At 40.6% G+C, this 22,227-nt stretch overlaps 1 protein-coding gene across 1 annotated transcript in view; it reads left to right on the top strand.

Moving 5' to 3' along the window:
- Positions 1-22,227, top strand: part of LOC111154963 (dnaJ homolog subfamily B member 11-like) — a 32,305-nt gene that overhangs the window by 772 nt on the left and 9,306 nt on the right. The gene's annotated exons all lie outside the window — the stretch shown is intronic.

Below are 22,227 nucleotides of genomic sequence, written 5' to 3'. Positions count from 1 at the left end.
ATGGTTTCACTGAGTCTCTTAATGAGTAAATTCTGGATTCATCCTCCCTTGGTGCTTATGTTATGTGAAATAATAAAATATCTTCATAGCTTAAACCATTTAAAGTTGAGTTTTTTTCTTAAGTGCAGCTAAAAACATCATGATGGTACTAAAAAAAGCTATTTGTAACAATATGAAAATTCCACGTAGATTTTAGATTGCACCGGCCGTCTAAGCTCTTCTATAGTGGTCCTTTGTTTGTTTCACTGTTCTTTGACTCTGGCTTATTCTCTTGTACTCCATTCAACACTGGCCCAGTCTGCAGTCTGAGCTTCTGAGCATGGTGCTTATTGATGTGAAGCAGAGGGGATACATTACCCACATGGAGGCATGATAGGCAACCTCTGAAGATCCTTTGTCTACTCTGAGTATTTTTGAGCAGTGCCAGGGCATAAAATGGGATACTCCAGGGAAGCAGATATGCTTAATTTTCACTCAGCACTTACTAGTGGTGTGATCCTGGATTATGTTAAGTAAACTCTGGGCCTTGGTTTTCTCTGGTATAAAATGGGATCCAAAACACCTTCCATGTGAGATGGTTACAAACATTAGATCTCATAAATGCGTGGCCTTAACCTGCCCCTCCAGTCTTCTGTTCCAGCCACTCTGACCCCTTCCCAAGTCTTCCAAAGTGCTTTGCCTTCTCTTACCACAGGACACTTGCACATGCTATTTTCTCTGTAAGTGATGCTCTTTCCTTACCTTCTCATCCCCCACCATTTGATGAACTCCCATTTGCTTCTCATGATCTCAGCTTAGGTGTCCCATTCTTTCTCAAGTCTCCTCCATAGATCATCTTTCTTTGTTGTTCTAATGAAACCAAATTCCTTTCAGAGCACTTATTACAGGTCTTTGTTATTTTTATTTATTTATTTATTTTTAAAAATTTTATTTATTTATTTGTGTGTGTGTGTGTGAGAGAGAGAGAGAAAGAGAGTGCACACAAGCCCGATGCGGGACTCTATCCCAGGATCCTGGGATCATGACCTGAGCTGAAGGCAGCAGCTTAATGGACTAAGCCACCCAGGTATCCCAAGTCCTTGTTATTTTTTACTACCTATTTCTTATTATCATATTACTGTGGCTCTTGGTGAATGTTAGTTTTCTCCAGGAGCCTGAAGTTTCAAGAAATCAGAGATCATGTCGCATACTGATACCTATGGTATCTCCAGGTGGCTAGATTAGTGCTATTCCTATAATAATATTCAATAAAATTTGTTGAATGAATGTATGAATATGCAAATTTCTGATATTTAGCAGGGGCTCAGTAAATCGTAACTGCCATTGTTAGCGTGTTCTTTTATCAGACTTTCCAGCCATTTCATATTTCCTTATGTTCTTTTGAATGGAATCCAGAGTATTTCATCACTAAGTTGCCCTTTACATATGGTACAAAAGAGCAGATGGTAGAGTGTCATAAGAAATCCCGAAGGACTTTACTTCTCTGGGCCTCAGTTTCTTCATTTATGCAATGAGTCAGATCCTTACTTTTCTGGTATTCTTAATACTCTCAGGTGGAGGGCAAGTCACAGGGGTCTTATGGCACACTACCCTGGTTCATTGATTGTACCTGAATATTTAGAGAAAAAGAAACCTATATAGTTAATTACTAAAACAAAAATACTTCATTGAATCAAATTGCAAAATGTGCACAGATTTTAAGGCAAAGGCTTCCACCCCCAAGTTTCTTGGTGATGTGCATCCATGTGTCAGACTTACCCAGGCCCTGTCCCTAGGGATTTGGTTTTAACTGGCCCAGAGGGAAGCATCAATGCGCGCGCGCACACACACACACACACACACACACACACACACACACACACACTCACTCATTTAAAAGCTCTCTGTGGGATACTAATGATCAGGGAGGGCAAAGACCATTGCTCCAGGGGACTTGGGTGAAAAAATGCAACACAGTGCCCTGAATGGATTCCTTTCTTGTTCCTGCCTTTTTTCTTCAGGTCTTCTCAAATGATTTTGCAGTCCTAAAATTCTACATCTAGATCCTTCAAGAGCTACTTTGGCTCTTTCCTGTGGGACGGTATTCACTAGCAACCCAGGCAATAAACTATGGGAATTTTCAAGGGTACTTGGAAACCATCCTGTGGTCCCTTGATAAGTCTGCCTCTGTTTTTTCAGAGAAGAAATATGTGTGCATTACCCAGTTGTCTCCCATCTTGCAGATAACTGGATTTCATTGACTGGGAGTCTGACCCATTGACTGGGCCTTTGTTACTGTGAGGGCTGCATAAAGGAGAATGTGAAGACTTCTCCCAATAAAGCATCTCCACACATGGCCTTTCGAGCAGGCACTTCTAGAGATCTTAATGCTCAGCATACAGGGATGCTAGGAAAATCAAATGTGTTTTATTTACAAGTCCCCATGCTCCCCCTTCCATCCTCCCCAAGAAAAAAATCACAAGCAGTGAATGCAAATAATTTTTCAAATCGATCGTTTTATGAAAATGCCTGTTTTTATTCCATCTTTTTTAAGGACTAGAGAATCACATAAGTGACAATTCCAGAAACCGTAGATTTATGACTTTTTTACTTTCCAAATATGTTGGCACGGAGTAAAAAAAAAATAAAATTTTGTAATTTCGGGAAGAGAATAATGTACTTTTTTATTAAAATGGAAATGACACACTGCTGCATATCTAAGTTGATTTAGTGTTTTTATTAGTTATATAACTGTTTTAATACCTCACTAACTATTGCATTCTCCCTTAAGGTTTCCATTGTTCACATACCCTAGAAACAAATTGATAATTCTGAAAAAATAAAGTATTTCTTGGTTGTTTGCTAACAGCAGAATAGCAATCAGTCACCACAGGGTTACTACAATGGGCATCATTATATCTGGATCCTTATCAATTTCACTATACTGGTAAGTATTATTGCCGTATACCGGAACTCCTTTGGTGTTATTGCTTAATTTTAATTGTGATTGTAAAATGTGAACAATGTGGATCTTTAAACCACAATTAAACACCTGCTATACTTGTTGTCTGTTAGCATTTAAAGATATATTGAGTATTTAAAAACTGCTGATTCAGATATTACATTAAGCATAAAAATAGATTTAATTTGAGAACAAATGTTTGCTTAAGGAGGAAGTTCCAGGAAAGTTTTCCGAAGTCAGATAGGTGAATCCAAATTTAAGTCTGTTGGGAAAACACAGACCCGATAGAAAGGGTAGTTGTCATGCAGGAGGTGCTCAGGCCCCCTCCTGCCGCTCTTATGCCCATTTCCTTCAGCAGTGGGGATCTGACTCTCTGTCCCATTGACAACTTGTTAATGAAGAACCTCTGTACAGGAAGCACCTGCCCGATGTTGATGAGATATTAATAGGAGAAATAACAGAGCTACAGAGGCACAGGGGAGGGTAGTGAGGGGGAGGGTAGTGAGGGGGAGGGGGAATGAGATCTGCTTCTGCCCCAGGTCCCAGCCCAAATCAAATGTGAAAAATAGATGGTCTGGCCTTGGGGGCTTAAATCCTGCAGATGGAGGGTGATTGGAAGTGTCCTGAAATCCATATTCAGAGCGAGCGAGCATCGGTCCCCTAGCTGAGTCTGTGGTCTGCAGACTGAAGGTTTTCTCTTGTTTTTTTCTGGCGGGTCAGTGGATGGCTCCATCATCTCCACCATCGTAATTAACCATTTACAAGGTGTCCACACAGCTCAGTACTCAGCTCCAAGTTTCTGATATCATTTAAAACAACGTCATTTGCCTAAGCTCAGATATGCTTCAGTGTCTCTGGAAAAGAGCATTTCTTGTTTTAATTTCCCAGCAGTGTTTTTATAAACAGCGAAGAAAGGAGCAGTCTGGGTGGGACAGTGGGACGATAAACCAATCTTTCCTTGGAGAAATAGGACCACAGGTTGGATGGGAGGAGCAAGAAAGAATAAAATATCCTGGGTTATATTCATCTATGCTTAATTTTTTACTTGCAAAAAATCAAATCAAAATAGATTTGCAAATCCCGACTTTCCATTTCAAGTAAACAAATGTGATGGTGCGCAAGGGAGCTGCTCAGCTGTGTGGGAAGGTTCATACAAAACGATGAAACTTTTTACAAAGACTGCAGAGCATGCCTCTGAGAGGCGAATGCATGATGAGACGTGAGGGGGTGTGGCTTGCATGCTGGGGAGTTGAATCTGGAGCAGAGAACACAGATAGATTCCATCCAAGTCTAGAAGCTGGAATGGCATACTCACATATGCAAACTCTAAGGCCCTCTCTCATAAGCTCTGTCTCAGTGCCCTGAAACACTAATGAGAAGCAAACCAGCCTTAAGAATTAATCCTGGTGTTCCGTGAGAGTCACTTGAGGACCCAGAAGAGGGGATCACCTAAAAAAAAAAAAAAAAAAAAAACCAAAAAACAAATCTCTCATTTCACAAGGGCAAGCCATTCTCCCTCCCTGAGTCTCTGTTGTCACCAGCACCATGGAAATGATATCCTCCCAGATTGAAGTCCTTGTGAAATTCTTGATCCAAATTGAGGGTGAGCGAGGAAACCTCTTGGGGAACTTTGTGTTTTCTTTCTTTAAAATCATACAGCCTGAGTTCCTCCTGTGTTTCAACACACAGGAACATGGGGGTGGAGGTGGTGGGGGAGCATGTAGATCAGGGGAAGAGGGTGGGCATTTAAGAGTCTACAGGTACATTTTGCTTTATAATTATAGCTTGAAACTGAGTCACTTTAAAACTATTTTTTTAAAAAAGATTTTATTTACTTGTTTGACAGAGAGAGAGATTACAAGTCAGCAGAGAGACAGGCAGAGAGAGAGGGGGAATCAGGCTCCCTGCTGAGCAGAAAGCTTGATGCGGGGCTCCATCCCAGGACCCTGAGATCATGACCTGAGCTGAAAGCAGACCCTTAACAACTGAGCCACCTGGGCACCCCAAAACTAAATTTGAAGAATTGTTCCTCTTGGGTCTCATTTTTTTTTTTTTAAGATTTTATTTATTTATTTGACAGACAGAGATCACAAGTAGGTAGAGAGGCAGGCAGACAGAGAGGGGGAAGCAGGCTCGCCACTGAGCAGAGATCCCCATGTGGGGCTCGATCCCAGGACCCTGGGATCATGATCCGAGTTGAAGGCAGAGGCTTTAACCCACTGAGCCACCCAGGCACCCCTTGGGTCTCATTTTAAGGGACCCTTAGATATGATACTTGTACCCAATGAAGACACACAGTAGATGTTCAGGAGATAATTTTGAATACGTGATTAGATACAGAGCAGGCCCATGCAATGGATCGTGATAAGAGTTGGTACATAAAGACATTCTAATTCACCAGCCAACCTTGCTTAAGGAGAGAGAAAAATAGTTAATATCTTTGATTATGAAGGCATTTAATGAAGGTAACATCAGCTACTCTAATACACAAACCACCAAATTTCAACAGCATAACTCCATGTTGGATTTCTCTCTCATCTGATGTCTAGAGTGAACGTTCCTGATTGGGGAGAGTCTCCTCCAAGCCCTGGTTCAGGGACCCTGGCTCCTCCAGTTTGTGGCTCCTGCAGCTTCCACATGTGGCTCCCAGGGTCGCTGGGGGGTGGGGGGTGGGGAGGAAAAGAGTATGAAGGACCAGGCATGGGAGGTTCTTAGGGGGCAGGCTGGGAGGCGCTCCATGCCTCTCTTCCACCCACTGTCACCCAGAACTCTGTCCTGAGGCCATACCTAACTGCAAAGAGGAATGAAACTAGTCCAAGAAGAAGAGAAAACAGTTTGGTAAACAGAGGAGAATTGTTCTAATGTGTTCTAGAAGAAACTAATGGGTTAGGATGCATGCACAGGCTCTTCTACCTGCTGAAGGACAATAAAATATGCTGGATAACCTTTGGTATGGATGGGAACATAAAATGTTCCCTGATCATGGTATGAACCTTGAAATGGCCAAAGTGTCTCAGACTCAAAGCAGGAGGGGAAGCAGAGGATGACTTCTGTTTGGAATGGACGGATAATTTTGTTTTGGGAATCACTTTAGACCTAAGCACGTGCTATTCTTAAATAAGTTTGCACTCTCTCCGATTGCTAATATGGTAATTGGAATTAACTGTTAATACATCCCTGGAGACCAAATCACCAAATCACCTTTCCCAAGGACTGGCCTTTCCTTGATGATGCAATGATAGATACAGGTCAGTGAAATTGACATGGTGGATAAGTTGGATTTATGTCAAAAAACCCATATAAATTATTGATATGTTCTTACCCCCTAAAAAAATCATTAGGAATTTTGTGTTTCTTACATATATGACTTTTTCTCAAGCATTGTGCCCAGAATGGAAAAGAAAGGGAGTTTGTCTGGTGTCCCAAGAAGATTTCCAGCACACTTTTTAGATCAGTGCTGTGCAGAGTTGTTAGCTGACTGGTGCCAGCTCTTGAATGTTAGTGGTATATGACAGGTCCAGATTTTGACAGAAAATATTTGGAAGCTTTTAAAGCAATTTGAGCCTATTTTTTGATTGGTTGAAATATAATAATAAAAAATTACATCTTTATTATAGAAATGAAACAAAGAAACAATTCATTGTTTTATAAAAATGTTGGTCTGGAATGGATTAGAAACAGAAAAATAAAGTGGTTCATCGCCAGGGATGGTTTGAGAAGCACTGCTTTAGATTTCTGTCTTAGGATCCACAAGGTGTGGTGCTGACTACAGAGGAAACTGTAATTGCTCTACAAATGGACAGTATTTTCTTTGACGTGTTCATCAAGTTGATACATCTCTGGAAGACCCTGCCTTTTCTGCCCCTCCAGAATGTTTGAGAAAAAGAGCGGGAAGACACACAAGAGAGTATGTTTTCCAAAACTGCTGTTTTCTGTCCCAAATGGTTTCTCCTGTGTTCTGATCGATCTATGGTCCCGGAGCTTACTGGATGTCTAATCAGGGCACAGACCCAACAGTGGGATGGTCCTTGAGGGATGTCCTCATTTTCCTCCAGTTCTCAACTCACGGATTTGTTTTCTCTCTCCTAACATGGAATGTTTTGCACAAAGGGGCAGTATAATCAAAGGGTATTTGCAGAAAATCAGACTTGTACACATGTACCAGGTCTGTTGGACTAGGGAAAGCACAGGAAGGAGGCCCCTGGGACAATGGTTTTGGTGGTCTGGCATATCATTTTTTGGAATGGGTCACTGGAATCACCTTGATCTTAATGTTACCATGGTTGCCTGCATGAGAACCCCAGTGCTCTGAGCCCGCCATTCCCCATTCCACTGATTAGGGTGGGGTACTGTAGAAGCATCTATTGGACTCCCACGTTACCATTTAAGAAAAAAAATCTTTTTATCACTTTTCTAGAACAGCAAAGGATTTGTTGACAAGAACTAAACTCCTGTTAAGGAATAAGCTATATGGAGGTTTTGAACTGTAACATCTGTTACTAAAAGTATGGATAAAAGTATCATTGCATAACTTCAGTGAGTCCTGAACCTGAAGAGATGTATTAGATTCACTGACACAGGAAGAGAGGAGACATTTCTTCTACTCAGATCTGGATGGGAGTCCTTTGTTCAAGGCCATCTCTGCTACTTCATGGCCCCTGGAAGCTCTCCATTATGAGGAATATTCAGCAGTCACTAGTACTGTTTGTCAAATATTTATTGAGTCCCTATTATGTGCCAGGCATCACACAGGGCACAGAGAGTACAAAGATTAGTAGCATGTATCTTCTCCCTATTAACATTTATATCTCAGTCTTAAATTGGCTGCTTACATAGCTTTGGTCAAGTGTGAATCAATTAATTGATATCTGAAAACCAAAGGATTTTCCAGCTTCATCTCTGCAGATTCTCTAAGTTATACCTTCATATATAGTTTGATTAACCAAATGCTACATATCTGGATATATTACCTATATAAGGTGTTATAATGTGGACTTAGCTTTTAGTAAGCAACAATACCAGAAACAGAAATATAAAGAGCATAAATTCATCTTTTGTAAAACTTAAATTGAAGGCTTTGACTCTCTAGTGTCCCTATATAAGAGTCTGCAAAGTAAATTCTTGCATAACTCAGTGCTAGTGAAAAACTTCTGGTATTTCCCTTATTTTGCAAGTTGTAAAATTTTCTCTCTTGATTTGGCTACCAGGATGCTTGAGGCTAGATTTCTGGTAACAGTACCTATTTTCCTTTCTTTATGATTTTTCCACCAGAAAGAATTTACCTTTTTCTGTATCTTTTATTTGAAGCTATTTTAAATCCTTAAATAAAACATAAAACAAATATAACAAACACATAATTCTCTTATAATATTTCTTCTTTACAGTTACTGGGAAAATTCCTTAATGACAGACCCCCCCCACCCTGCCCCGAAACTGGGAGGATCAACTCTTGAATGCAATCCTCATTTAAGACCCACCACTAAGGGTGGTGGTTGGGATTTTATACACCGCAGTTATTTTAGGTGGAAGAAAAGAGTATCTTCTGGGCTAAAGGCTAATTGCAACAACGTCTGCTTTACCCCAAAGCCTTTTCCTCATAGGCTGATTTCCGTTTGTCCTAAAAGCCAGCCGAACTGCCCCTTTGTCATATAAAACTCCTTCATGACCTGGACCTATGTATTATACCATTCCGTAACTATATAACTTTTTCCTGATTAAGGATAACAATTTTTTTTTGCTTTAATTACATTCATTCATTTGTCTAGGGATCATGATTAAGCGTGTTCCCAGTACATATCAGGCATTACTAGAGAGTAGAAATATATAGCAGAGGCCATGCTGATGTTTTTGAACTGACCAAGTACTAGCCTTGAGGAGCCTGCAGTCTGAAGAAGGAGACAAACACGAAGTCCAACGACCCTTTTCAATCATGAGGTTGATGTCCCCCCACCAAACAGACAAAAACTCAACAAATAAAAAACTTCTCTGTTGTGGTGTTCTACCATAATATGTTAAGGGAACAATAGAGGTGCTGATCCAAATAGAGAGAATCTCGAAAGCTACAAAAAGTAATGGAAAAAAAAAAAAGTAATGGAATCCATGGAAATGAAACTCATGGAAATGAAAGAAGATAGCACACGAAGCAAAGAGAATATTGTTAAGAAAAATTCTTCAAAGCGTGGAAATCAGGCATGTCTTTCCATGACATATAGGAGCATTGTCTAACAAGGCCACTTAAGAATAATTAATTATCTTAGGGATGTGACTTTTCTTGACTTTGTTGTTTACTATTAATTAAGGGCTCAAACTCTGTGAAGTTGCATGTTAGCTTGTAGATCTCATATGGCGGATGGGCAAATAATTTCTGTCCAATAGCAATGATGTCCTGTGGAACATTAATCCATTTTGTATCTAACCTTGCAATCTAATTCTAACATTTCTTTTTAAATGCCTATAAATACCCCATTCCTCAAAATGCTCTCTTGACTGGAGTTACCTACTTACTGCCTCCCTCATTAATGAGTTAATAAATCTTTGACAGGTGCTCAATTTATATTGGTATGAAAGTATTATTTTCAACTAAGAAAAATTATACTTGACACTATGTATAACATTTTGCACATCTTACATTATTATTAGTGCAAAATCAATATCCATTCACCATCCTTGCTTAATAGAAAACTTTCAGAATCTCTCTTCCCCTGCAGTTTCAATGAGACTTATGAACAGGTGTTTGCTTTGCTGTAGATGCATGGAAGGGCCCATTTGGTGTGTCTGATCTTCCACCTGACAGGCCAACAATTTTGCCTTTTCATATTTTTAACTTCGGATTCCATCATGAGGTCCCACCAGGGTCCACAACACAAGGATGTTTGATGTAGAGATAGTACTGAGGAGTCTTCATTTAATCCTCTTAGTTCATTACAACAGAGAATTTCTTTCTGACATTCTTCCCAGTATTTTTGCCTATAATAATGCCATGCCAGAGCCCATAAGGAGATAGCAGGATATATCACCAATGGCTTCTATCTCTCATGGTTGATTAGCTCTGTTTTTGTTCTCCCAACCATAATAATTAATTAACTAATTCAATAAACATTTATTGAATGTTTGTTGCACCTGAAAGAAACTTTCTACAACTATAGAACAATAGCAGTAAACATTTGTTGAGTGCCTACTATGTGCCAAGCATGGTTCTAAGCACTTTATGTTATTAATTCAGATAAATAAGATTCCTATACATAAAACCACATACAGCTATAAAACTTAATAGGATTAAGAAAAAAGACAGCATTGAGATGACTTTACTATCTTGGGTGTTTGGGTGGCTCAGTTGGTTAAGTGTCTAACTCTTGATGTCAGCTCAGATTATGACGTCAAGATGGGCCCCACTCCTTAGGGCTCCATGCTCAGTGGGGAGTCTGCTTGAGATTCTCTCCTTCTGCCTCTCCCCCTGCACGCATGCACCCTCTCTCTCTCTCCTCTCAAACAAATAAATAAATCTTAAAAAAAAAAGGAGATGACTTTACTATCCCAGAAAATTTTCGTCCAGAAAGATGAATTAGTGAATACAGTAGACCTCCCTTATCCATGGTTTTGCTTTCTGTGGTTTCAATTCAGTTTCATCCAGAAGCACATGATCCTCCTTCTAACTTATCATTGGAAAGTCAATAGTAGCCTTATGTGAGGTCATGCTCCTCACTTCATCTCCTCACGTAGGGATGTTATCATCTCACATCATCACAGGAAATAGAAGTATGAGTACAGTATGATAAGATTTTGAGAGAGAGACCACATTCACATAATCTTTATTACAGAAGGTTGTTATAATTGTTCTATTGTATTGTTAGTTATTATTGCTAATATATTACTGATTCTAATTTATAAATTGAACTTTATTATACGTATGTATGTACATTGTGTCTGTAAGGTTCAGTACTATTCAGAGTTTCAGGCATCCACCTGGGGTCTTGGAACCTGTCTCCTTGGTATAAGGGGAAACTACCGTAAATTTATTGTTTCAGGAACTTGTGGAAATCTATTTTTTCCTGTCAGAATAACAGGTTAGTAAATCAGGTCTCATTAGGGTAATAATAGCTCTTTCTCAGAATAATACTTGACTAGCTTATCCAACACTGTTTACACTTCAAGGATCTCTTCAAAACCCTTGTCCACTGAGCCCAGCAATCCTAAACTATTCTATCACAAACTTTACTCAGTTCCAATCAGGATACCTGCATTGAAATAGTTGTCTTAAATGAAATTCCCCAAATTTAAAATACTTGATTTTCACTTTTCCCTTCTGAGATGCTAGTAAGACTTGTCAAGGCATTGGACTCTTCTTTGGACTCTTTGGTGCAAGCAATAACCTTGGCTTTGCTTGATCAACAGCTCATTTTGATGGTCTTTTCAGGGAGTCAGTAGTAAACACCTACTTTCCTGAAAGTTACATTCTGGTGAGGGAGGCAGACCTTAAACAAATAAACAAAAATATAATTTAAGGTAGAAGTAGGTGCAATGGAGGAAAATAGGACAGGGGAAGAGAACAGAGAATGTTAGGAGGCAGGAGCTACTTTAGGAGGGCTTCTATGAGGATATGAAATTTGAGCAGAGACCTAAGAAAAGTGAGAAGATCTGGGGAAAGGATGTTTTAGCTGAAAAGAACAGGGAGTACAAAAGTTCTGAGATAAGAAGGACTGTGGCGTGTTCAACAGCAAGGTGGCAGGAGCTCAGTGAGATAAAGAACTGAAGAAGCATGAGTTTGGGGACATGAAAGGGAATCATGGGAAGGTTTTGGTTTTGTTTTAAATATGAAGGAGAAGATGTTGGAGGAATTTAACTGAGGAGTGACATGATCTGATTCAGATTTTTCAAAGATTACTCTGGCAGCTCTATGGAGACTGTACTGCAGGGGAATGAATGGATTTTGGATGAGGATTAGGAGGCTATCATAGAAGTCCAAGTGAACGATGATATGGTCTGATTTGAGTGCTCTTGACGGAAGTGCTGGTTGGACTTGGGATATATTTTGAAGTCAGAGCTTAGTTTGGAGAATGGTCTTTCAGTTTGAATGCTCTGGTCAATGGTGATGCCATAGTGAGACCAGAAGACTAGCAGAGAAGGAAGAGGAGGGAAAAAACCAAAAACTCTGATTTGAATTAAGCTTGTGATGAAGTAGATAGACATAGGGGGTGACTTAAGGCCAGGTTGGCCTTATATAAACTCACTTCCTTTCTCTCTGGTGGCTTGATGGTAAAAACCTGCTCTTAGGTTCTACTACCATCCCTCCTTTTCCTACCATCCCCCAATATTCTCTTTTTCTAATCATTCCTAGTAGGAATGACTTGAAATTTACATATGCTGAAGTCAAAATGAATATACAAGTTAATCTACATATTCTAGAGTTTCACCTAAGGGAAATTTATAGTGGGGAGAAAGATTATTTAATTAGCAATATATTGTGAAAAAGGTTATAGTATAATTTTTTTAAACATTTACAATTTTGGATCCACTAGTGAGTTGGGAAATCAGCTTAGTAGGAGGTGAAATCAATTTAGTGGGTCACAAACAGCATTTGAAAAAATGAAATAGAATAGAGAATAAAAGAGTGCATCATACTTAATAAGGGTAAGCATTATGTGAAATTTTTGTTTCATATACACACATATGTATATACTGGACCACAGTGTAAAATGAATTTTTTTTACAGTGAATTGTAAGACTGAAAGTCACTGCTATAGGAGAGGTGTGTTGCAAGTATTCGTTTTCAGATGGGTAGCAGCAATTTCAAAGTCTAATATTCTATTTACAGTTAGGGCTAAGCCACATAACCTGTGGTACTTTAATTTTTCTTCTGTATAAAATGGAAATAGTATTTTCTCCTTGTATATCAATCTGGATCTCACTGGTGGCAAGTGAGAGAAACTCAGGTCAAAATAGTTTACATTAAAGGAAAAAAGGTTTTATTGGAAGGATTCTGGGTCAGCTTATGGAGTCTAAAGCAAGAGCTTGAGGAAGGCATGGGCAGCTCTGGAGCCTGGGACTGGACCAGGGGACATAGTTTTTTTAAGACCCTCCCTCTCTGTGCAGCCTGTTTTTGCCTGGTTTCATTCTTTCCTGTGGCAGACAGGTGTCTTCCTATGGCAAGAAATTATAACTATCATTAGCCTTAGGCTTATATTGTTCTAGCTCTGAGGTCTAGGAGGCAAGAGGCTTCCCTTGCTAGCATCAATTAGATAATCTCAAGAAAAGGCTCTGGTTGGTCCATTTCTGGTCACATGCTCATCACCGAACAATCACCCTGAAGAGGGGGATGAGGGCTTAGATTGGGCAGGCTGGGTTTTGTGTATAAATAGTGTGTATGTATATGTGTGTGTGCGCACGCGTGTGTGTGTGCGTGTACACACATGCTTTTAGAAGAAGTTGAGGGAATGTATGATATGAAGACAAGAAGTACTACATCTTTTATATGGTACCAGAATGTTCTGAGAATTAATAAAATATAGTTCATGAGACATTCTGAACTTGTAATTTACCTTGAGGAATAACTTAAATGTCTTCACAGTAAACTAGCATCTGTGGAACAAATTCTTGGGCTCATAAAAAGAGCAAGATGTGATTAATTCTACAGGAGGTGCCTTACAGGCCACCCCACACTCTGCTTGACATGCAGAGTGCTTCCCAAGGTCCTTTGTGCATCAATCTTAGCTCGGTTGGGTCTGTGCAGAGTTTTGTGATTTATTAAGCACTTTGGTTAGAGCCAAGTCTACATAGGAAAGACCCAGAAACACCCTGGAACCCTAAAATTCTTCAAAAGATCATGAGATCTAAGCTTTTCTCTTTCTAAGGTTCTAAATGCTTCATGTTTAAAATAAGCTTCATATTTAGGAAATGATGATATCTGGTAATGGTGAGGAAAAATATTTGCTAATGAAAATCTAAATGAGGGATGATGAAGCTAAATACCATTAGATTTGGTTAGTTTCCCTACATGATTGGTTGAGGACTATCTTATCCACAGGAAAAAAGTTTCTTATGCCAGCCATTCTTTTCTTAGAAGTATCATCACACTGCAAGTAAATATTTAAATATCTTATGCTGCTCCAGAGAATGTCCTGGCTACCCAAATATTTTCTTGTCAATCTTCTGTAATAGGTTCTGTCACAGTGGGCCCTCTTGGGAATGAAACAGGTTTACTTTAAAATTTTATGAGATCAACTCCTCTATATCCAATGGCTGGTCATAGAATGGGATTATTAATACAGAATAAGTAACAGGCAACTGAATTAGAGGACTGTAATTCCATTGAGAGGCTCTAGATTTTTAAATTAATTTAATGCTTATGAAAGCTATAAGACTGACAGCCCAGGAGAATGAAGTGGGCTTTTCTCTCCCTTGAGTAGGTATAGCTGTATCAGAAACTATGACCGAACTTTTGGCAAGGCGTGTTAAGGCACTTTCTTCATCAGTAGTTTTTGTGAGGATAGCTACATCTGTCTTTGTCTGATCTCTTTTTTTCAGAATGAGAGATGGTAGCAGGGCTTCGTGGTCAAAGAAACCTGGGTGGGATTCCCAGTTCTGTCTCTTACTTGTAGTGCGATTTGGGTAAGGCTGTCAGATAAAATACAGGATGATCCATTAAATTTGAATTTCAGATAAATTTTCAGATTTTTACTATAAGTTATGCCCTAAATGTTCCATGGAACATACTTCTTTTAAAAAACTTAATTTTGGGGATGCCTGGGTGGCTCAGTGGGTTAAAGCCTCTGCCTTCGGCTCAGGTCATGATTCCAGGGTCCTGGGATCGAGCCCCACATCGGGCTCGCTGCTCAGCAGGGAGCCTGCTTCCTCTCTCTCTCTGCCTGCCTCTCTGCCTACCTGTGATCTCTGTCTGTCAAATAAATAAATAAAATCTTTAAAAAAAATTTTAAAACCCCTTAATTTCGGATTTTCTGATATTCAGATCTAGCTGGGCATCCTATGTTTTAATTTGCTAAATCTGGCAACTCTAGATTTAGGAAAAATCACTTAAACTCTTTGTCTTAGTTTCCTCAGTTCTAAGGTGGAACTAATAACATTTATCTTGCAGAGATGCTGAAGGCTTAGATGTTATAACATATCTGACAAACGTTTATTGACTGCCTACTTTGTGCGGCGAACAAAGCAGATAAGAATCTGTGCTCATGAGGTTTATATGCTATTGTTGGGGAGATAGACAATAAAGAACATGAATATTGTGTCAAGTGGTGATATGGGCCATGGAGACAAAATTAAAAAACAACAGTGAAGGGGTAGCGATTGGTAGTGGGGAATTGGAATTTTAAGTACGTTGGTTAAGGAAGTCTTCACAGAGAATATTTGACTAAAGTCTGGAAGGAAATAAAGAAGGGATCCAGTCCTGTGGGTAGCTGGAGGGTACTCTTCCCAGGCAGAGAGACCAATGAGCATAGCAGTCTTGAGGCAGGAGGTGTCTGGCATTTTGGAGAAACAGTGGGAAAACCACTGGGGGTGAGAAGGAATGAGTCAGGGGAAGAGGAGAAGGATAATATGTGTAGAATATCTGACACAAGCTTGGTGTTCCTTATTCCTTGTGTAGACTTATCCGGACCCTGATGAATGCTAGTCAGTGACCAAAGAGTCTTCAGGAGACTTCAGGGGGTTCATAGTCTTCCAAAGCTGGCCTTAGTAACTCAGTTTCCTCAGTCATAAAGTGGGGATGGAAATGACATCACATCATGGCCTCCTTTACAAAGTTGTAAAGGGGTCAACAGAGTTAAGGCATATGAGAATTTTGTAAACCATAAACTGTCGCAATAGGTAGTATCATTATTCAGAACTGCACAAAACCTCATTAGCTCTTTCTACTTTCATTTCCAAAAAGGAGGAGGTAAAATTTGGTAATTTCTGTAATTGAATATGCATTCCTGCTTTCAGCTGGTTAGTTCAAAGCTCTCAACTGATGAATCTAAGGCTATGGGTTTTGGTTGCTGTGATAGCCAATTAGTTTTACTCTGTTCCAAATTGTAAGGTATAAACTCCACTTTCCAGAAACCCATAGGTCATGAAGGAGCCTTGCTCTGAGCTTCAGAGACATACTAGGAGCATGGAGGTAACACTGGGGGTGGGCAGATAAGACATACTGAAAAAAGCCCCAGAAGTAAGTGGGCGTGGTAGAATCCAAGTTCAACAATAATTAGGTGAGAACAGAAATTAGGGCTGGGATCAGTGCAGAGTTCTTGGTCAAGTCTTGAAAGAGCAGTTTGATATTGAAGATAATTTATAATGAGGAGCTCAGGAGCTCAGGTAAGCGCAGGGGACAATGGAGTGGGAGGCTGGATGTTTGGATCCCAGAGGCAGGGCACTGCTTGCTAGAAAAATAGGATGAAGTAATAGGATGGAGTTTTTTCCTATGGATGGTTGGAAACCACCTCTACTGAGATCATTTGGAGAGTTAGAGTGCTATTGCTAGGCTCCTCTGAGTGAGAGACAATGGGGTGGGGCTTGGGAATCTTAAAATAGAAATGACCCTGGTGATTCTGATGGAAAGGGTCTGAGGCCTGTAGGTGGAGGAAAGTCTGTTCTCCTGCTTTGGTGAGATTTGAAGAAGAGAGGATTGTTTTTGTGTTTTTTTTTTTTTTTTTAATATTTTTAAAAGTGTAATCCTAGCCCCAACATGGGGCTCAAACTCATGACCCTGAGACCAAGAGTGTCATGCTCCACTGACCAAGCCAGCCAGGAGCCCCAAGAGGATTATTTTTAACACTAGACTGAACTATCCCTGTTGTATGTTTTGTTTTCATGCCAATTACTGTCTTATGTCTGTGTATAGTTCTTCCTTTTTCCATGAGTATTAATCTTGACTTCTCTAACTAAATTAAAGTTATCTGATGATCAAAGAACACATCTTTCACTTCTTTATGTCCTGAATAGTACCCAGTATAGTGCTGGGCATGTGGAATTTCAATAACTACCTTCTGACTTTAAGAATTAATTACATAGCCATCCTTGTTTTGACCTTACCTGTGAACAACATTTTTGCAAATGTGCTGATGGTCTTAGAGAACTAGTGTGATAAGATGTGGATGCATCTGCATAAAACTTTTCTCATTATTTGTAAAATGGCTTATTGCAATGGTTCTTTACTTTGGATACATAAGAGTGTGTTTAAAAATCCTGATCCCAGGGCATAACTAAGACCAATTAATTAAGAATCTCTCAGGGTAGGACTCAGCCATTACTAGAGAGGGAAGAGGAAGTGTTACTAGAAGCTGGAGTTTGGAAGAGGAAATTCTGCAAGGCAAGTGATTAAATATTGGAAGGGAATTTTGAGGGTCTGGTGCTCAGACCTCTGTGGGAGGCACGGCTGGATGGTGCTCTGAGCTCTGGTGGGAGCACAGCCAACCACGCAGTTGGGAAGGCTTGGTTGGTACTCAGGGCAACAAAAGAGCAAAGCTAGCTGGTACTCATTAAGAAGGTGGTGGTGGAGGGGGGGTGGGAAGGGGCACTAGCATGTCTGCTACTAGCATTGCCATCTTTCTCTCCAACCTGTACTTGATTCCCTCCATGAGAGGGTGTGATACGCTGATGCCACGAGTGCCGTAGAATTAGGTTGGAGCCATAGCTGTCCGCCACTGCAGGAGTGTTGTAGACAGGAGCTGGAAGCGGGAGGGTTAAGTCTCCCTTCCTCTTTTCTTACAATCTGTAAAATGGTATGCCACCTGGCAAGAGTCTGCAAATGTAGTTTGTAGAGTACTAGACCAATTTTATGGTGTGCCTTAGAGTGCCCATGAAAAAATGGATTTGTTGCTGATAGAAAAATAGAAAAATAACCAGCACACCCAGGGAGTAAATGATAAATTTAGGACTGGACCCCAGATAGTCTTGCATTAGAGTCCATGCTAACCAACACACTTTGCTGAAGAGGATGACGCATCTTTCCTCCCCTATGGGCAATACTTACTTGGTCTTCTTTTCAGAAGCTGAGATAGCAAGGGAAACTAGCACCTTATTCCTTGGCTGGGTGTTTGCCGAACCTCTGGGTCTGGTGATCCACCCGAGTGCTAGCTGAGTGGGGGAAAAGCACAGAGGAGAAATTGCATAATGGTTCTGGCAAGTAGAGGGAACAAGTTGCCTTCCTGAGTTCCCAAACTAAAGATGGACCATAATGCCTCCAAGCTGTAGAACTGAAAATCTGGGGGATGGATGAGATTAGGGAGTCCTGGGTTTTGGAAGACCTCTCAAGTGTGGGGTAGAGAAATTCACACATTCACGGCTGCTGGGGGTCGGTGATGTATACAGCAGCATTTCTCAAGGAACCGCCAAAGCAGGGGAATGACAGGGATAGATTCTCCCGTTGCAGGCCAGGGGAGACCTCTAACAGCCTCACGAGGGATCAGGACTATGAGACGGATCAAGGCATCTAAACCACAATAGAGGGGTGTTTATGTAAGGGAGCAGTGCTTTTGCTCAACAAAAAAGGCAGTCAGTTGGCTAGTGCAATCACATTAGGAAATAACCCTTTTCTGTTCCTCCCTTCCTGTGGAACATGAAAGGAATAAGCGTAGGGAAGAAGGAAGTATGGGAAAGAAAGCAGATCATATTCCCTATGTACCACAGAGCCACAGTGCTCCCGCCCAGGGAATGGTGGAACTCGGAATTCAATACATCTTCTTAAGCACTAAGGACTACGTCTTGTTACCCACATGGGACCATTTTATAACCGAAAGTGACTAACAAGTTCTGGAATCAGGCTGAGGTATCACACAGGATGACCCCTCACCTATAGAAAAATTGGATGATTTGGCAGAGCACAGTTGGTAGCAGTTAGTAGAAATATAAAACAACTTCACATTTATACCTTGATAGTTCAAACTCCTCAGTCCAACCAGCTAGAGTTTATAATCCTTATAAAACCAATGTCCCATATGGCTCAGGCTGGAAGCCGCATCTTGTTCAAGAATCATATTTTCAAAGCCAAAAGTAATTAAAAAGGAATTCTCTTCTCTATTTGGATTTTTGGAAATCTGTGATAGGATTGAAATACAAATCTACAGCAACTCCTTTCCCTTCAGTCAACTCTCTCAATTCTGCAATGACTCCAATGCCTCTCCTGTTGAATTACTTAAAAAAATTCCTCTTTGTTGGACATGCACAACCATGCCTTCTCTCCTGCTGCTCCCTGGCCCTCAGCACTTTTTTTTTTTTTTTAAGATTTTTATTTATTTATTTGACAGAGATCACAAGTAGGCAGAGAGGCAGGCGGGGAGAGAGAGAGAGAGAGAGAAGAGGAAGCAGGCTCCCCGCTGAGCAGAGATCCCGATGCGGGGCTCGATCCCAGGACTCTGGGATCATGACCTGAGCCGAAGGCAGAAGCTTTAACCCACTGAGCCACCCAGGCGCCCCACCCCTCAGCACTTTCATATGTAAATTGTCTTTAGCCATTTTTCTCCCCTTCTATTTTTTTCCTTTTTGCTTTTCTTGTCTTCTCTCCCTCCTCTTAATTCTGCCTCAGAAAATCCCAAAGAGCCAGTTAGAAGAAGATGGACTCCTTGGAGGGTGTGGCAGAGATGCTGGGGCAGGATAGAAGAAGGGAAAAACAGGAAGTGGGTGCTGTCTCTCAGGTAGGGGGTGCTGTTGGCGTGGGGGCAGGGACAGCTACAATTCCTCAGACAATGCTAATTCTTGTTGATCACACCTGCAAAGAATCAAACATTTTCTGGCACTTAGAGCTCATGAAATGTTTTTAACCTATCTTATCTCAGTTGATTCTCAAAGTCCGGAAAGTGAGTATTATGCTTGCTGTACAGGGAGGAAACTAGGCTCAGGAAGACTCCCAAACTTGAACAAATGAGTAGGACAGAACCTCAGGATTTGAACCCGACTCTTGACTTTGTCCAGTGTTGCTTCTCTTCTGCCATCTTTCTCTCCAACCTGTACTTGATTCCCTCCATCGGCTGCTCTCTCAGAGGTGGCTTTTCCCCCCTTTCTTACCCTTATCTCTTTCCCCTACTATTTTGGACCTACTGGCAATTTCCTTCCTAATTTGAAACCACATGATTCTTATTGACCAAGAAGAAAAAAAGACTGAGAAGTTTCAGTTTTTTTGTTTTGTTTTGTTTTATTTTGTTTTTTAATGACAGAAGGAGAAGACTTTTGTTTATTTATTTTTAAAGATTTTATTTATTTATTTGACAGAGAGAGAGATCACAAGTAGGCAGAGAGGCAGGCAGAGAGAGAGGGGGAAGCAGGCTCCCTCCTAAGCAGAGAGCACAATATGGGGCTCGGTTCCAGGACCCTGAGATCATGACCTGAGCCAAAGGCAGAGGCTTAACCCACTGAGCCACCCAGGCGCCCCAGGAGAAGACTTTTAAAGAGACTTCACCAAATCCGTTCTTCCTCAGAATGGCATGTATATGGGGTTGTCCTGGAGACAGTTAAGTTACAACTGGCAACCAGAGAGCAGAGAATTCAGAAGCTGGGTGATGGGCAAACAGATGCCATTAAGGGGAGCTGAGGGGATGCAGGCTAAGCACTGACATGATCAGATTGGTCATGCATTTGATGACATTGGCTACCCAGGCAGGTGACAAAACTGGTTTGACCATTTTCCCTGAAAAGATGTCCCCTGGCATTGCTGAGGGGCAGTGCCACTTTATGGGCACGGAAACATTCTTGAAGAGATGATTATTTAACCTACTTCAATGAAGGGAAATAGAATTGCTCTATTTTGTTTTCCTTCTGAGTCCTACTCTCATGTGATTATTCTGAACCCTCCAAAGAGGCAGAAGAAAAATTCCATTTGTAGGAATTAGTCCATGCCTTTGTTGGGCCACTCCGTCCTCAGCTTTGCTGCTTGAATTTGGTTGCTGAGTTAATTCCTGGGTTTGACCAACTGTGCTTGTTCCCTTTTTTGTTGTGAAACCAGGTGAGGTATCTTGTTCTGTTCTCTCTTAGGTAGGGTAAGATAAGAGGATTGGGGGAGAGGAGCAGTGAGTTTCTGAGATGACCCCAAACTCTGCAGATTTTGTTAACTCTGGGGCAGCCTCAGAGAAAGTAGACCTAGAAGTCAAGGAAATCCTCAAGAAAACTGAGGCCCTCATCAACTTTCTGCCAATTTTATTAGGTTTAAATAAAATACTTTATCATTTGTGGTGCCTGCTTAAAAATCATCCCAATTTTATATTGTTGCAGACTACATAAGTGTGTATCAATAATACACATAGTCGCAGTTAAGGCATAGCAGGTGTATTAGTTTCTTGCAGCTGTTCTAGCAAATTCTACCAATTTGGGGGTTTAAAACAAAAGAAATGTATTCTTTCAGAGTCTGAAGACCAGAAAGCTGAAATCAAGGTGTTGGCTGACCTGCACTCCCTTCTGTGGCTCTAGTGGAGAATCCTTCCTGCCACTTCCAGCTTCTGGAGGCTCCAGGTGTTACCCTGGCTGGTGGCCGAGTGACTCCAGTCTCTGCCTCCATCCCCACATGCCCTTCTCCTCTTCTTCCATGTGTCTGTATTAGGACATCTGTCATTGAATTTAGGGCTCACCCAAATAATCCAAGATGGTCTCCTCTCAAGGTCTTTAATTTGCATCTGCAAGGATCTTTTTTTTACAAATAAGGTCATGTTCATAGGTTCTGAGGGTTACAATGTGGGATGCATCATTTTGGAGGCCATCATTCAATCCACCACAATGGGTTTGTTGATCTTACTATACTTTAAAAATATCTGACTTTGGGCATCTTAAAATTTATTGTAATCATGAGCTAAGCTTTCCCAGCACTTTCTTTGTGCCATACATGGTATGAAGTCTGAGTGTATTGTTTTATAACAATCCCTTAAAACAATTCTATAAGGTAGAATTGTTATTTCCATTGCACAGATGAGAAAGCTGAGGTTTGGAGAGGTTAAGTGACTTCTCCAGGACCACAGAGCTTTTGTGATGGTGAGGGATGGGGCCAGGGTTAAGTCCAAGTCATTCTGCTTTGAATTTGGGCCCTTAACCATTATGTTGTGGAAGAAATAACTAAATATACTTCAAGTGTCTTAAAAGCTTCAATTAAAAACAAATATTCTTTTTTCTCTTCAAGTTCTTAAAAATTGCGGTAAGCATATAATATTAACACCCATGCATTTCCTAATTATCCATGTGCTTATGTCGATTGAAAATCCAAGGCATGTAGCAAAACCCAGTAAATGAGTTTATTTGAAAACAAAATAAATATTGCCTTCTAGGAAATAACCAGTGGTGGGGTCTTCTTTCTAAAATAATTCTAAAATTTGGGGAAAGGC

This window comes from Enhydra lutris, unplaced genomic scaffold, assembly GCF_002288905.1.
Source record: "Enhydra lutris kenyoni isolate GAN:26980312 unplaced genomic scaffold, ASM228890v2 scaffoldscaffold39, whole genome shotgun sequence".
Classification (NCBI taxonomy): domain Eukaryota; kingdom Metazoa; phylum Chordata; class Mammalia; order Carnivora; family Mustelidae; genus Enhydra; species Enhydra lutris.
The sequence above is the reverse complement of the archived record's forward strand: the minus strand, read 5'-3'. Positions and strand labels throughout refer to the sequence as shown.